Source organism: Alligator mississippiensis, chromosome 4 (genome assembly GCF_030867095.1).
Source record: "Alligator mississippiensis isolate rAllMis1 chromosome 4, rAllMis1, whole genome shotgun sequence".
In the NCBI taxonomy this organism is placed as follows: domain Eukaryota; kingdom Metazoa; phylum Chordata; order Crocodylia; family Alligatoridae; genus Alligator; species Alligator mississippiensis.
In genome coordinates, this window is record NC_081827.1 from 228,439,421 (window position 1) to 228,456,263 (window position 16,843).

The following is a 16,843-nucleotide window of genomic DNA, read 5'->3' on the forward strand; positions in this document are numbered from 1 at the left end:
AGTTTATTATCAATGGGATAGCAAGAATTTGCACTTCTGTAGTGCCTTTGATCACAGACTGTCAAAGCACATTACAAACTGTAACTAATTAAGCCTCTCAACACTCCAAGAGGTGGGTATGGCGATCTAGAGGGATCATTTTGCATACCACACACATGCAGCCTCCTCTCAGACACCTCAGCTAGTCCAGAGACAGAAACCCTACCCAACAGTTTACAGCAACAAGTAAAGATGAATACAGTACCCTTCTGAAAGTCTATGTGTAAGTTAGAAAGCTAAATCCAATATTATCTGTTGGAGTTAGTAGGGACATTGGCATTAATAGCTCTGCCCTATCAGAAATATAGTGTGAACTATAACAGCCTGGCTTTACAGGTGGAAACATACAAAAGCTAGCGCTGGTAAAATATAATAAAACTCTCCAGCAAACAATTCAAACACATTGTTTTCCTGTAAATTATGCAGCACAAAGAGAAAATGAAGTGGCACAGCCATTCTTTTTTACATGGAGGAAAGCTTTTGTGCCTGATGACCACAGGCACAGCCACTCAAGTGGTTTCTATGTGTATGTGATTTCTTGTTCCTCCATTGATATTTTAATTTCTGATGGGTTTTATAGCCCCTACGTAATAGGAAAAGGAATCCTAAATATGAAAAATTAAAACCTATTTATATTTGTATTTAAACAAAAATCCCTACATCTCCCCCACTCCACCCTATCTCTACCTTAAAAATGCATTGTGCCTGCTCCCGAATACAATCTGTTCTATTAGATCCGTTCCATTGACTACTACTAATGGAATATGCCCTCCGGTTAAAAATATCAAGTTGTGTTGTGTGATATTGTTTAACCTGCCATTTTCATATGTTTACGTGGGCCCTTAAAACTGCTTTTTTTTTTAACTGTAAAAGAAGAAAATTACCATTGAGAGCAAGTGTTTGATCAATGCAACATCTTAGAATGGAAGTAGGTAATTGGTATCCATTACTTTGACTATTTTTACTCTTCATACATACCAAAGTATCCAGAGAAAATGATGTTCATGACCAGAGATCCTAGCCTTTTGCGATAAAAAATATTTTTCAATAAAAAAATCATAAAAACCTGTGTTTTTCCATGATGACCCACCCCCGCCAATGTTGATTGGCCAAGGGGGCCCAGCAGTGGCTCTGTCCCTCATCATTGATTGGCTAGGAAGGCGGCTCTTCAGACGGCCCCACTTCTCACCGCTATTTGGCCAAAAGGGACAGGGCTGCATGACAGGTAGCGCTCTCGGCCAAACAGTGACAGAGGGAGGAAGGGATGGCTGCTAGCTTGGATTTTTTTGGTGTGCTGGCAGCTTCTCCCCCTGGTAGGCTGCTGCAGCAGCTGTGAAAACTGCTGGCTATCACAAGGGACCCAGCATTTTATTTTCAGTAATTTGTTTTTTTTCCAGCAATTCTAAAGATTCTCGGTAAAAACGCAAGTTCCATGTTTTCTTCTGTGGCAAATGTAATTATAGGATCCCTGCTCAGACTGCCCTCCATGTTTCTAGATGACACTTCAGGTTTTCTAGAAACAGAGATTCTTGAGGAAAATCCCTAGCAACTGTTTTATATTTATTATAGTGACTTCAAGTTATTAGTGATCCTTGGTTCAGTGCAATTGGCATGAACACACCCAGGCAGACTACACTGCTAGGTGTAGCAGTAGTCAGTAGAAGCCTTTCAAGCAAGATAGTGTTCTTCCTGTGGAAGGCAACTAAGATGAGCAGAATATGGAATGCAGTCTGAAACCATAAAACTCAAGGTCCACATAGAAATCAGTCTCTAGAGATCTAGGTTCTCCTTCTCCCCAGGGAGCTATGAAACAATAGAGTCTATGGGCCTTGTTGCACGTTATATTTAGGACAGATACACCAACATCTACACATGCAAGCAGTAAAATATATTCTTAAGTCCCAATATATTGTAGCAAAGTCAGTACTTTTTGCAAGAGCGGTATCTCCAAATGGTAAAAACACGTGTTTAGCTATCGTGGACCTGCTCCACAGAAATAATATGAGCGCTCCTCACCACTTCTGGTGGGGTGCCAGGGCTGGGACAGACAAACAAGTGCTTATTGACCACACACCCAGCTCCAGCCCTGCCCATACTGCAGTAAGCTTTACGGTGTGACTGCTCTGAAAAAGTTCTAACTCGTAGTAATGCTTACTACAATCTAAATAAAACACATCTAAGTGCACCATGCAACAACACCTTGCCCCTTTTACCTTTAGCCCCCTGCCAACCCTTTATTTTATCCACACCTCTAAACATCTTAAACCATCATTGACTCAGAAAAGTATGTCCTGGGAAAGTGTATGCATACTCCAGCCTATTTCAACACAACTCATTTGAAACACCACAATGACCCCAACATGAGGTTTTAGCACAGATAGGCTTTGCATAATCCTGGGAAGATGTAAATATCCATAAACTGTCATCTACCCACCACATACCTGACCTATTTTGACATACTGCCACCTTTTCATTACCATCATTTACTATATTCTGTACAGAGTAAAGGAAAGTCCCACTGGAACATTATTAAGGACCAGATCTGATGCCCACTGAAATCTATAAATTGACATAAATTCTTCCATTGAGTTCAGTGGAGGCTGGATCAGGCCCTAAAGCAAGCATAAACCTTTCTATTTGTCCTAGCCCATTACATTTTCTTACTGGGACACAAATTGTTGTTATAAAGATAACCTTTTGTCTTCCTGTACCTCTCTTCCACTTTTGGGTAAGATTGATTGTAAATGGCTTTCCATTTATTATATTGGCAGCCCATCCAAAAAGTAGTTGGTTTTCTTTTTAACAAAGAGTTTCCTTTCCATCTGATCTCTCCCGTCATAGTGTTCATTATGGAGAGAAAAACTCTGAAGACATGGAAGGGTGGTGTGATGAAAACGCTGCCGCAGTGGGAGGAGAGTTATTGTTTATGCTAATGAGTGTAATGCATTGGCAATTTGACTGGGCTCTGATGTAATGTTGCCATATATTTAGTGTAGGGGATGAAAGGCTTTGAATTTAATAAATACGAAAATAAGAGAAAAAAACAAAGGGAACAAAACACTTGGAAACACTTTGTGATGTCTTTAAAGTTTAGACATTAAGAACTCTAAAATAGAATCTGTGTTCTTAAAAATCATTTGCTGATTGTGTAGTTTTGCTTTGAAATCTCACAGAGGATTTATTATTTCCCTTGGAAAAATTGTACTTTGTTCTTCCTACAATATCTACTCCCATTGATTGTAGCATGCCAAGAGAAGCTGCTTTGGGAACAGGCCAAAAAAGAATGAGACAATGTGGTATATTCTAAGCATAGACCATTACAGACTATGGGAGAAAATCCTTTTGTTGTTCTGAAGTCTGCATTTGGTGCAAGTTAATGAGAGAGTTTGGAAAGGCTGAAGAGGTCTCATTATAAGATGTCACTCCAAGATTGCATCTTTGTTTTCTCCTTTTCTCCTTAAAGTGGTTCTTAAACTAGCTTAAAAGCATCTTTATAGTATGAGAGGGGATGAAACAGACTTCAGTTATTCCTACTTTAAAGAAAGAATAGTTCAGATTTAATTAGTTATTTTGCTAACCAGTGGGTTAGACTATAATAGTCCTATCGGTCCATATGGAAGAAATATAGGACTGTGGAAATGTAGGCATAAAGCTATATAAAAACAAACAGTTCTCTCACATAGCAAAAATCCTTTTTTGAAGGGTGACAGGGTTAAGAATACCACTGGTCTGATGGGTATAAATACAACTTATTAAACCTCTCTCCATGTTTTTGGTTTGAGAATCCTTTGCCAATTTCTCCTAATTTCTGCACATTTAGTTGTTTTGCCTAACTCTTATACAGACACTTCTGAGCAACAATTTGCAGTCTGAGTTATTTGCAGACTGTTCACAGTTACTGCTTGTTATTCATTGTTCATGGTAGGTGACTGATCAGCTACATGATGTGCTGTTGTTTCTGCTCCCTAAAAAGATGACTGAAACTATTTCAACAGCAGAAAAATGAAACAACAAACAGCAAAGCAAGATTATTTTTGTTCCCATGTGTTCTCACATGAAATTACTTTGAAGAGCAGCCCTTCCACAAACACTCTTCAAAGAAAAGGAAATCAACTGAACAGTAAAGGGATATGAATAGAGAATAATGCAAGACAAGACTTGAGGTAAGTGGTAAACTTCCATAGTCAGTGTAGCTTCCTATTTGCACAGAGTAGACCATAAGTTTAAGGTCTTGAAGTCCTTCCCCTGGTTTCACTGAGCATGATTCATCCCATTCATATTCTAATTATTTACAAAATGGAATGGAAGTTTTTCAGAATAATTGTATACAATCAAGTAATAACATGCTATTAGTCATACATAGCAGTACTCCTGATTGTGTTCCAATTAGCCAAAGGCTCCTTTCTACAGCTCCAGAGGCACACATTCTTCAGCAGAAAACTACAGACTTGTGCTAAAGAATGTCTCTGGTTTGCCCAGTTGTAAATGGGTAATGAGTTATTCAAGCTATCGATGCAGAGGTGACCAGATGTGAATGCTAGCCACATCCCTCTCTCATGTGCCACTAGCTACAATAGACTTTAATTTAGCCTAGATCATTCGACCCTAAATGACAGATCATCTCCCAGAGAAGTTCTTCCCATTAAATGTTGCCACCTTGGGGTAAAATTTTATCAGATTTTGCCCATACTGTAACCAGACCAGTAAACAGGAATATATGAAAATGGGACTGAATGGGATTTCCTGGGTCATCAAGTCCAGCCTCTCATCATCACAGGCACAATATCACATCATTCCAGTCATGCACTAATCAAGCTCCATCTCAAAACTGGTTAGGTTCTTCACTCATGCTCCTCCTACAGACTGTATCCAAATCTCACTTCTCTAGTGGTTAAAACCTTCTTCTAATTTTCAGTTTAAGTTGATTCAAAACTCTTTTGTATTCTGTGCTGTTTTGATTTAGACTGCTCACCTCAACAGAGATCCATAAAGGATAGGGTAAACCAAACAGTTGGTTTAGTAGTAGGCTTTTACATGATATTTTCTGTTGCTAGTAAAAACAGGATGCTAGCCAGAAGCAGTGACCTGGAGTCACTTTCTGTGTCTCTTACTCTAGGTCTACATTGCAAATGTACTGTACTGAGCAGTGGCATCCTCAAACCATCAGTGCTATTCCACAACATGCCTTGTGAACCAGAAGCAGTGCAGCCGTGCTTCCACAGCACCGCAGCAGGCCAATCAGCCTGAGTGACAGCACCAGTTACCCAGCTCCTGTGCTAGGTAGTCCACCAGCTGCATTATATGGACACAGCTTTGTTACTTCCAGTTCAAGAGAGATCCTGTGCAGAGCAGTGCAGCATGGCTCAGGTACCTCTATGTGACACAGTAAGTTTAGCGTGTAGACATGCACCAGTTTTATGTCACTATGAATGAATATAACACAGGCCCATTTGTTCTTTTGCCAACTTTGTTCTTTTCTTTAAATAGTCTTTTTCCATGCCAGATGTTAAGCCCCCAATATATTTAAAAAGAGCAATCATATTCCCTAATAAGGCCCCTTCCATTTCTGGAACCAAATAGGCACTAAAACTTGAAAGCTCTATTTAGGTCTAGTTCAGAGGGCAATTAACCTGCCAGATTCAAAGCATGAACCTCAACAAGGTGTTTTCTGAAAGGCAAAAGACAGGTGAAACCAAAGTAAGTGCTGCCCATTTGTGTGAAAGGTACAAAAAGTTGCTATACAGGAGATTATTTCATATAGATTGAGAAAAATAATACCAGTTCACTGGAAGCAATCATAGGCTTTGGTTTTCAACATGCACAAGAGTTTGTGAGGGAAATGTATGGAAGCAATCCTTTTCCTCTGATAATCTCGGACCTGGATTTTACTGCAACTGGGAAATGTCTGTAATGAGTTGTTGCTTTAATTCAGCAGAAACAGAACTTGCCACAGCACATTAAATATATTCTTTTCTAAATTCCACACCCCTTTTAAGCACAGAAAATAGAAGACAGGAAATACTAGCAGGTGTCATCCTGCTTTCAATCATTAAATAACACAAGTCATCAAAGGTGTTCTCCTGAGTTCATAAGATACAGTTTCCCAGTTCCAAATATCAGAATAAACTCCAAACCATTTATTCCTTGCTAAGCAAAAAATAATTCTCCAGGCAAAGCTCTCATGATCACGTCATTTAAAACAATTGGACTGTATACCTGGCAACTTGGGTCCAATTTTAATCATTTTTATTTAAAATCAATATTTAAATATGTGTGTGAAGTATCTGAATGACAAGTTCTTTGTGATATCATTAAACATCTGTAAATAACTAAATAAATAATAATACAACTGTGCTTTATTTTTAAAACAGTGAAGGAACAATCCCATAGTTGTTACACAAAAAAATACTTTCTTGTCAAAGATAGTTTTGGTTGAGCTGAAAACTACTAGATCAGGCATAATGAGCCCAGTCCATGTGCTCAATGAAGTTTAGGAGGGTAAATGGACCTTTACAATCCCCTTTCTGCTTATAATCATGGGGCCAAGAGAAATGGCCTTCTTAGCACAAGTCAAAGGAGCTTTCCCATCAGATGCCTGTGCCCCAAGTGGTTGGGGACTATGGCAGTATGAATTGGCTTTAAACTAGGCTCATCAGGCTTTAAACTAGGCTCGTCGGGGGGAGGGGAGTACGAGGGCAGGGGAAGCTGTGGACCACCAAACCATGTGGCACCCACAAGGACAGCCCAGCCTGAAGAAGGTGGACATTGGAAACCTGAAAGCCATGGGGAGACCAGCACTACAGAACAGGTAAGAAACAAGAAGGTAAGAAACAATGGGCCCCTTGGGACTCAGAGCGGGGGGGCAGCAAAGGCACCAGTCGCAGGGCTCAAGTGCCTATATACTAATGCTAGGAGCATGGGGAACAAGCAGGATGAACTAGCGCTCCTGCTTGCACTAAACACCTATGACTTAGTGGGGCTAACAGAGACCTGGTGGGATTCATCCCATGACTGGGCGGTACATATTGAGGGCTATAGATTGTACAGAAAGGACAGGTCGGGGAAGAAAGGGGGGGGGGGGGTTGCACTTTATGTCAGTGAGCAATATACATCAACCCTCATCAAGACAGAATCCAAGGTTGAGGAAGTAGAAGGATTGTGGGTTAGGCTACATGGGGGGCAAGGAGAAAGGGATTTGGTGGTAGGGGTCTGCTACAGACCCCCACACCAAGGGGAAGAAATAGATGCGGGGCTCCTGAGGCAACTCTCGGCGACCATAGAAGCTAAAGAGGCGGTAGTCATGGGGGACCTAAACTACCCGGACATCTGCTGGGAGACGCAGACAGCAAGGTCCCATCGCTCACGCAGGTTTCTAACCTGTGTACAGGACCTCCACCTGACACAGGAGGTGCATGGTCCCACTAGGGGGAATGCCATACTGGATCTGGTATTGGCAACAGGGGATGACATGGTAGGGGACCTCCAGATCGGTAGCCATTTGGGAGACAGTGATCACCTAATAATAGAATTCAATATAAGACGTCGACTGGGTAAGGTAACTAGTAGGGTGAAAGTGCTAGACTTTAGGAAAGCTGATCTCAATGCACTCAGGCAATTAGTCAAGGACGCACTGCAGAGTAGGAGTTTTGAAGGGATGGGAGCCCAAGAAGGGTGGCTGTGCCTTAAGGAAACGATCCTTCGGGCACAAAGCAAAACGATCCCTGAGCGAGGCAAAAAAGGGAAAGGGGCCAGGAGGCTTCCCTGGCTGACCAGAGAAATCCAGGGCAGCCTAAGGGCCAAAAGGGGAGCACATAAAAAGTGGAAACAAGGTGAGATCACTAAAGATGAATATACCTTCTCTGCTCATGCTTGTAGGGAGGCAGTTAGATGGGCCAAAGCTACCATGGAGCTGAGGATGGCAACCCAAGTAAAAGACAACAAGAAATTGTTTTTTAGATATATAGGGAGTAAAAGGAAGGCCCAGGGAGGAATAGGACCCCTGCTAAATGGGCAGAAACAATTGGTGACAGACAGGGGGGACAAGGCTGAACTCCTCAACGAGTTCTTTGCCTCAGTGTTCCTAAGTGAGGGGCACGACAAGTCTCTCACTGGGGTTGTAGAGAGGCAGCAGCAAGGCGCCAGACTTCCATACGTATATCCTGAGATGGTGCATAGTCACTTGGAAGAACTGGATGCCTTTAAGTCGGCAGGCCCGGATGGGCTCCATCCGAGGGTGCTGAAGGCACTGGCCGACATCATTGCAGAGCCACTGGCGGGAATATTCGAACGCTCGTGGCGCATGGGCCAAGTCCCAGAGGACTGGAAAAGGGCTAACGTGGTCCCCATTTTCAAAAAGGGGAGGAAGGAGGACCCGGGCAACTATAGGCCAGTCAGTCTCCCCTCCATCCTTGATAAAGTCTTTGAAAAAATTATCAAGGCTCACATTTGTGAGAGCCCGGCAGGGCAAATTATGCTGAGGGGAAACCAGCACGGGTTTGTGGCGGGCAGATCGTGCCTGACCAATCTAGTCTCTTTCTATGACCAGGTTACGAAACGCCTGGACACAGGAGGAGGGGTGGATGTCGTATACTTAGACTTCAGGAAGGCCTTCGATACGGTATCCCACCCCATACTGGTGAACAAGTTAAGAGGCTGTGATGTGGATGACTGCACAGTCCGGTGGGTGGCAAATTGGCTAGAGGGTCGCACCCAAAGAGTCGTGGTGGATGGGTCGGTCTTGACCTGGAAGGGTGTGGGCAGTGGGGTCCCGCAGGGCTCGGTCCTTGGACCGATACTCTTTAATGTCTTCATCAGCGACTTGGACGAGGGAGTCAAATGTACTCTGTCCAAGTTTGCAGATGACACAAAGCTATGGGGAGAAGTGGACACGCTGGAGGGCAGGGAACAGCTGCAGGCAGACCTGGATAGGTTGGACAAGTGGGCAGAAAACAACAGGATGCAGTTCAACAAGGAGAAATGCAAAGTGCTGCACCTAGGGAGGAAAAATGTCCAGCACACCTACAGCCTAGGGAATGACCTGCTGGGTGGCACAGAGGTGGAAAGGGATCTTGGAGTCCTAGTGGACTCCAAGATGAACATGAGCCGGCAGTGTGACGAAGCCATCAGAAAAGCCAATGGCACTTTATCGTGCATCAGCAGATGCATGACGAATAGGTCCAAGGAGGTGATACTTCCCCTCTATAGGGCGCTGGTCAGACCGCAGTTGGAGTACTGCGTGCAATTCTGGGCGCCACACTTCAAGAAGGATGCGGATAACCTGGAGAGGGTACAGCGAAGGGCAACTCGTATGGTCAAGGGCCTGCAGACCAAGCCCTACGAGGAGAGACTAGAGAAACTGGACCTTTTCAGCCTCCGCAAGAGAAGGTTGAGAGGCGACCTTGTGGCTGCCTATAAGTTCATCACGGGGGCACAGAAGGGAATTGGTGAGTATTTATTCACCAAGGCGTCCCTGGGGGTTACAAGAAACAATGGCCACAAGCTAGCAGAGAGCAGATTTAGATTGGACATTAGGAAGAACTTCTTCACAGTTCGAGTGGCCAAGGTCTGGAACGGGCTCCCAAGGGAGGTGGTGCTCTCCCCTACCCTGGGGGTCTTCAAGAGGAGGTTAGATGAGTATCTAGCTGGGGTCATCTAGACCCAGCACTCTTTCCTGCTTATGCAGGGGGTCGGACTCGATGATCTATTGAGGTCCCTTCTGACCCTAACATCTATGAATCTATGAATCTATGGCTGTGTCCCGTTCTTTCAGCCATGGCTCTAGGATGAAAAGTGGCATAAAGAACTGGTGTGACAGCCATTCTACACCACACAAGGATTTCCCCAAACTGGGAGAATCCTCAACTGTCTGGCTGAGCCAGTGGCACAAAGCATCTCTATAAAGGCAGGAGATCCAATACATACAGCTGTGCAAAGTTCTGGCAGCTAATTTGCTAATGATTGCTTTTTAAATGCTTTCAGCTCTTTGGATCACCAATGAGATTATGAGCTATGGAGGATTATGCTCCTGATTTCCAGTACTCCAAGGGAAAAAAAGTAACATTCTCTTTCTAATTAAGCTTAGTGAAACTCTTATCTTACCTCAGATACCATGTTTGAAAAGATGCATTTCTTTGGTGCAATCAGCACTAATGCCAGATCTCATTTGATAGCCCTTTCATCCTCTGCACAACACTGACAGAAATGATTCCACCCTCTGGCTAATGATAGCTGGCTACCTAATGTTTTATTTTTGCTCATTTTTCTAGCTTGAAATTGTTGTTTAGTTTCATGCACAATATAATTAAATAGACACTCTATACTTAAGAAACATTAACACTGATGAAGTCATGGTAGCAAAAATTCAGTAGGCACACAGCGGTTAGCGAACAAGGCACATCAAGCCAGATGAACAAGGATGGGCTCATTTCAGCCAAGTTCCACACACCATTTATATACACAGTGCCTAAAAGGCCTTTGCTCATGTTTCCATATCACGTGGAAGAAAATACAGTGAAGTCAAAGGGACTACTCACAAGGTTAAGCTTACCTGTGCTGTGCTGGATTGGGGCCCAGATCTCTTGGCTGGTAGCTGTAGCAGACCCTTTAATATTTTATGTAGCCCAGCAACTAGACCCTTCAGTGTGATAATGTGGGTTACAAAAGCAATGCAGGACTGAGGTCACATGTTGTGTACTCATCCTGAAAGGTAAGAAAATACAGACTATCAACAACTCAGCTCACGACAACCTCACCCTGGACCTTACAGCATAAGCATTTTTTTTTTTTATGTTAACACTTCACAATAAAGAGTATAAAACAAAATCTATTATTATAAAGCAAAACTTATTATTGGTGATACATAAGAATTGACCTAGGAAACACATATTAAAAATACCCCACACATCAATAGAATGATAAAAGAATCAAAATAATAACCGAAAACTAATAAACTTGGTTGAAGGCATGGTTGGAAACATTTAATCAGGAAGGATCATGGTACAGCTGTTTCTAAACACATTGAGATGCAAGGGTGTGCTTGCAATGTGTTTTTGTTTCTAAGAAAAATCAAACTTGATTAGGTAAGGAAACAAATTACTGTATTCTGACGAGTTAAGGAGCAGGTCCTCAGGTAGTGTAAACTGGCATAGTTGCTCTGCAGTTAATAAGGGCCTAGTCCAAAATTTACAATTTATAAATATAGAACAGGCGAGGTATGTAGAGGTCAGAGCAGCAATTGTTTGTTATAAAACTCTATTCTTTACTGTCACTGAACCCAGGCCTCAAAGTTTTTATCGGGATTCTAAATCTTCCAAAGTTTGGGGTTTGGTGATTTCAGGTTTTTGGCTTAGGCTCAGCTCTTTTCACTGTGCCTTTGAAAAAGTCATTTGAATGCCTAAGCTCACTTATCTGTTAAATGGGCATAAATAGAGGTTTGTAAGACTTTATTGGTGGCTTGCAATGAGCTTTGAAAAGCACTCCACACCACTAATCATCATTGATGAATTGATGAAATGTTGCTGTTCCTACTATTTTGATCATCTCTAACACACCCTGCAATTCCAGACTGCTGATTCTGCAGCGCTGCACCATAGTTTCAAATATCACTCGTTCATACCAAAGAAAACAAACATATTTTTCCATGTTAGAGATACTGATCTATAAAGCAAACAGCTGCAACAAGCAGCTTTAGTTTTGTTGGCAATGTACAGTATGATGGAAACTGTTGTTCTCTAATTTCCCTTATTTATTCAAATTCCTGCAAGACTCTTATATGTTAGAACATTTTAACAAAATAAAGTGATACAGAATGATTCTCCCTGGTTTTAGTTTTTTCCTAGGAAGTGGGAGTTGTGGGGTACCTCCTTTCTCCCAGAAACAAGGTCATTTTGTTTGCCATGGGAAGTTAAATTATCCAAACAAATAAGTCCCAACTCCATCCTCCTCATCTCTTTTATGAAAAAGCAAATATCATCACTGGCATGACTGTTGAGGGAAGAAAGCCCAGGGGTAGGGAGGTGTTAGGGAAGAAGGATAATGTTGGGATCAAGTCTACAGCTTTGGAAATTTCTGGGGAGAAGCCTGAAAGTGAAGATGTCCAGCATTCCCCACAAGTCTCACACCTCCATCCATAACCTACTCCACAACTTTCACCCATTCTCTCTTCCTCTTTCACTGCTTTTTCATTCTTCCATTCTGTCCCTTCATTCTGCCCCTCCCCTCAGCTCTTGCCTTGCTATTCTGTCCCTCAGTTTAGCCTCTGAGTGGCAGTGGGGTTTACTTTTTGGGGTGTAAACAGCTCCTGTTCCAACAATGCCACATACCTGTAATGCAATGGACACTGCTCAGAGCTTCATGTAAGTGCATAGTTTGCACCCCCCCTCTCTCACCTTCTCACTGCTGAGCCTTGTAGTACACACCTCCCACTCCTCCACTTCATCTCTTTGCTACCAGCTATTCTGTGACTGGTTGGGATGTAACAATAGGGGAGCAGTAAGCGCAAAAGAGAAGCTGCTCATCAGTCTGAAGTTACTTGACTACAAAAGCTCCCAGCAGTGTAGCTACAGCAGAGGAAGGGGCATTTTTACACATGCAAGTGAACATGAAAAGCGACCAGCGCTGCATCACCTGCAGTTGTATAACTGGTGAAATGCATGTCAGTGTGCAGAAAATGGTGGTGGTCCGCTTTTGAACTAAAACACATAGATGGTGTTTTAGTTCAAAAGCTTGCCACTGCCGTTTTCTTCACGCTGGCACACATTTTGCCACTTATACAACTGCAAGAGATGCAGCACCATGTGCGTCAGCTTGTGTGTAGAGCAGACTCGAATAATCAAGTCTGCTCTGACACACCAGATTTCTAGTGTGTCCGGGCATAAAAATGTATGTGTATAAATGCCCTACCTACAGCTTAGCTTGATGTGTTACTTCTGGGTTAGGCTGCTACCATATAGGACTTGAAAGATGGGGTGGATGCATCTTACCAGTCTGACTAAGTCACTTCTACATTGCTGTTGATTAGCACAGCACTCTGCAAATAGAGGGAAGCATGTTCATTGTCCTAAAGAGTCAGTGTCATTATTGGGCAGGACAAACTGGCAAGATGAGGCACAGGGAAACAGTTTGAGCAAATAAGGTAGTGACTGCAGAAAGCAAAAGTCAGAACAAAACAGGAAGCATTCCTGGAATCACAGCTCTCAGCCTGTGGGATACAATCCATTACATAATTGCTTATGCAGGGGGTCGGACTTGATGATCTATTGAGGTCCCTTCCGACCCTAACATCTATGAATCTATGAATCTATAATATACTCATGCGTGCAAAAAAGAAACTGCCCTAGGACAGATCACTTTGATATAGCTACTTCCAACAGCCTCAGACTGAGGGCTCTTTGTTTCTGAGCAAGAACTTTTCAACAAAATAAAAACACTTCAGGAGCACCAAATGTGTTGAAATCACCACTAACTTTGGGATAAAAATAGTGGCATCAAGATTAGGTGTGTTTGAGAAGTATTCTTGGAAGAAACATTTTAAGCCAAGAAAGGCTTCCTGAGGGAGTAGGAGTGGCAGCCTTATCAACAGCCTATTCATGGCAATGGAGAGACTCCCATTGACTTCACTTGCCTTTTAGATCAGGCCCTGAGAAACCCAGTGATAGGTGTTTGTTTTGTTTGCTTCCCAAATCCTCCTGCCAAACCATGCAAGTAGAAGAGGCCTTGTTTTATCCATACACTTGTAACCCTGGACGCGACACTACATGCACACTCACCTGAATAATGGGATCCTGGGGTACCCGGTAGCCAGTAGCCCTGCCCAGCCCCCTGGGAAGCTGCTGCAGTGCCCCCGAGTGGAGAGCCTCCCCTTACAATCAAGCACCCTCACAGACAATTTTCAAACTATAGCAAGATTTAATTATTTACAACATAACAAATAATCATTAAATAAGCACATGGATATACCGACTAATAAACCCTCAAGAACTTATTTACACAATCTCTCACTTGCACACGGTGTACTGGGGATCCCGTGTGCACTGCCCCTGGTGGGGTATCTCAGGGAGTGGGACTGTTTCTGTCCCTGCACGTGGTCTGTGGACACTCCCTGGTGCTGGTGTCCACCTCCATGCTCCTGGAGTCTCTGGACAGCAAGGGTCTCCAGGCAGCAAGCAGCGATTCCTCTTCTGCAGTGCCTGCAAGACAGCCTCCCCCTGCCTTTGACCCCCTTCCCCGGCTCTGCTGTGAACAGTGTCTGGGCTGCAGGCTGTAGCAACCCTCCTGTCCCACACAGCCTCACAGCCCCGACTAATGCAGCCCCTCCCTGGGCTTTGCCTGCTCCTGGGGCCCCTCACCCCTCAGGGAAACTACGGCAGACTCCGACAGTCTGCCCCCAGCTCTGCTGTGCCCACCCAGCCACACTGGCTGCAGTCAGGTCTCTCCAGGCTTGGAGTCTCCACACAAGCAGTCCCTGCCTGCTCCTGCCGCCCCTGGGCGGGAGAGAAGAACTGGATACTGTATCACACTGGATACTGTGTCACTCCCGTTGCAGCTTCTGCTGCTGCTTCCGCAGGGCTCTCTCAGGGGCTCTCCAAGGGACCACTGTGTTGAGACTCTGAATCCAGTCTCCAGCCTGTCCCTCAGCCCCTCTCTCTCTCTCGCTTTCTCTCATTCTCCCCCGTGGGAAAACTGCTCCCCCCTTTTATGCCAGCTTCTCATCCAATCCCAGCTCAGGGCCCTTCCCGGGCTTTTGCTAACGGCTCTCTTTCAAAACTTAGCTGGGGTTACGTCACACCTCTCACTTCCAACAGGGCTGCTTCCAAAACAGCTTCACCTGCCCTCAGAGCCTACACTGTCCCCTCTGGGACAAACTCTGTCTCTCTGCCAGGCAGCCCTTCCCATTCTGTTCAGGTGGGTCCAGTTTTTAAAGGCTGCTACATACTATTCTACTAACATCCTCAGGAACCTGCATTTTAATTGTTCTTCTGCTAACCATGGCTTACTCCTCAGTCATAACTGGACAGTACTGAATACAAGGGCATATGAATGTGCTGAACAGTGAATCTTGCCCCTCTCCTCTAGGTGGTAGAGAATGCCAGAGATGTTCCTTATCTGCCAAAGATGTTTCATTTCTCAGGATACTATGATGTTCACTCATTTGCTAGTTAGTTGTAACTGTGCCCCACACCTACCTGTCAGTACTGTGATCTTCTGCAAGTAATACCCTTCCTTCAGGATATTCTCTCTTTACCAGCACTCAAGCACTGATACCATGTGGTTTCCCCTATAAGCATTGTAATGTCAAAATACCCACAAAGAGGATGCTGAGGCAAGTACATTGTTACTGCATCCCCGATTCTTCATTCTAGTTGCCAAACACATGGTGGTTGAAAGTTAATAATGGCAGAATACAAACTGTCCTTAAACTATCCTTGATTGATCAATATACTGAAGGCATAACTTGGGCTTTACCACTCTACCTCTCAATATTCATTCTCTTTGGGAGTTCAGATACTCCTGGGGGTTTTTTATTTGGTATACTAGATGATACAGAACAAAGTCCTTCTAAATCAGAGGTAGGCAATTATTTCGGGCAGAGGGCCACTTACCAAGTTTTGGCAAGCTGTCAAGGGCCACATGGGTAGCCCCACCTCTTCACAGGTGCCCCGCTCCCTGGTCACCATCTTGCAACTGGAAGTCCTGCCCCCTAAGCCCTGACCTTTGCCACCTGAAGACCCTCCCCTTGCTTCCAGAAGTACTCCTTTCAGCAAGGAGTTTTGCCATTTGGAACCAGGAAAATACCAAATTATATTTTAAAAAGTGAACGTCTACACCATTCATTAATTTGATATCTTGAAAAAAGTATTTTGCCCTGGTTTACATGTGTTTGTGTAGTGTACACAGAGTGATTGTATATAATAGCTTAAAATGAAGTCTTACTCTTGTATATTGTGGGGGGGTGGGTATAGGTTTGTGGGGGTCTGTGGGTGTGTTGGTATGTAGGGTGTGGGGGGAGGGTGTAGGTGTGCGTGTCAGGGTTGGATAGGTGTGGGGGATGTGGGGGGGTGTGGGCGGGAGGGTGGCTGGGGTGTGACAGGTTATGTGTGTGGATATGACTCCCTACATGTATATGGCTGTGCAAGGGGGGTATGGGTGCATGTGTATGGTGGAGGGGGTGTGGGACTCACCCTATGAACACAGACGCACACACACACACACACACACACACACAGTCCCTCCCCCCCATACACACACACAACCTCCCCCTGCCTCGGGGTACCAGTGTGGGCCCCATGCTCCCCAGTCCAGCGATACAGCCGAGAGCCACATGGTGCTGGAGCAGTGTGGGCAGGCAGGCGGGGAAACGGCTGGGGGTCGGGTGGGGCTGGGCTGCTGCATTCCTGCTGAGGCTCCCCCAGTTCCTGTCATCTTTGATAGGCAGCCAGGAGCAGATAAATATTTTGTAGATCTTTTGTCAATTTTGTAGCTCTTTTAGGGTCCCCACAGGCCGGATAGAATGGCCTGGTGAGCAAATCTGGCCCACAGGCTGTATTTTGCCCACCCCTGTTCCAAACAAAACCATCCTAATCATACCTGATCCCTGGTCCAAAGTGAGTCATGGCTCTAATATTTCAGCCTTAGTTTGGTGAGTCATAAATCTGTTTATGTGAATTATTTCTTGAGGACGTTAATAGCGATTCCACATGCATGGGGAAAACAGAAACGCCAAGCTGTGAAAAACTTAGATCTGGGCATAGAATTTTGCTTTAGAAAATTAAATTCAGCCCAGGTGAGAGATCACAGGTGAAAGAAA

General features: G+C 44.1%; 1 protein-coding gene across 1 annotated transcript in view; it reads right to left on the bottom strand.

Moving 5' to 3' along the window:
* The window catches only part of LYPD6 (LY6/PLAUR domain containing 6), a 134,498-nt gene extending 123,761 nt beyond the window's left edge, over positions 1-10,737 (bottom strand). The window contains exon 1 of the mRNA XM_059727384.1: positions 10,586-10,737. The gene's annotated coding sequence lies outside the window, so the exon portion shown is untranslated. The remainder of the gene's footprint in view (positions 1-10,585) is intronic.
* Between the last annotated feature and the right edge of the window lie 6,106 nt (positions 10,738-16,843).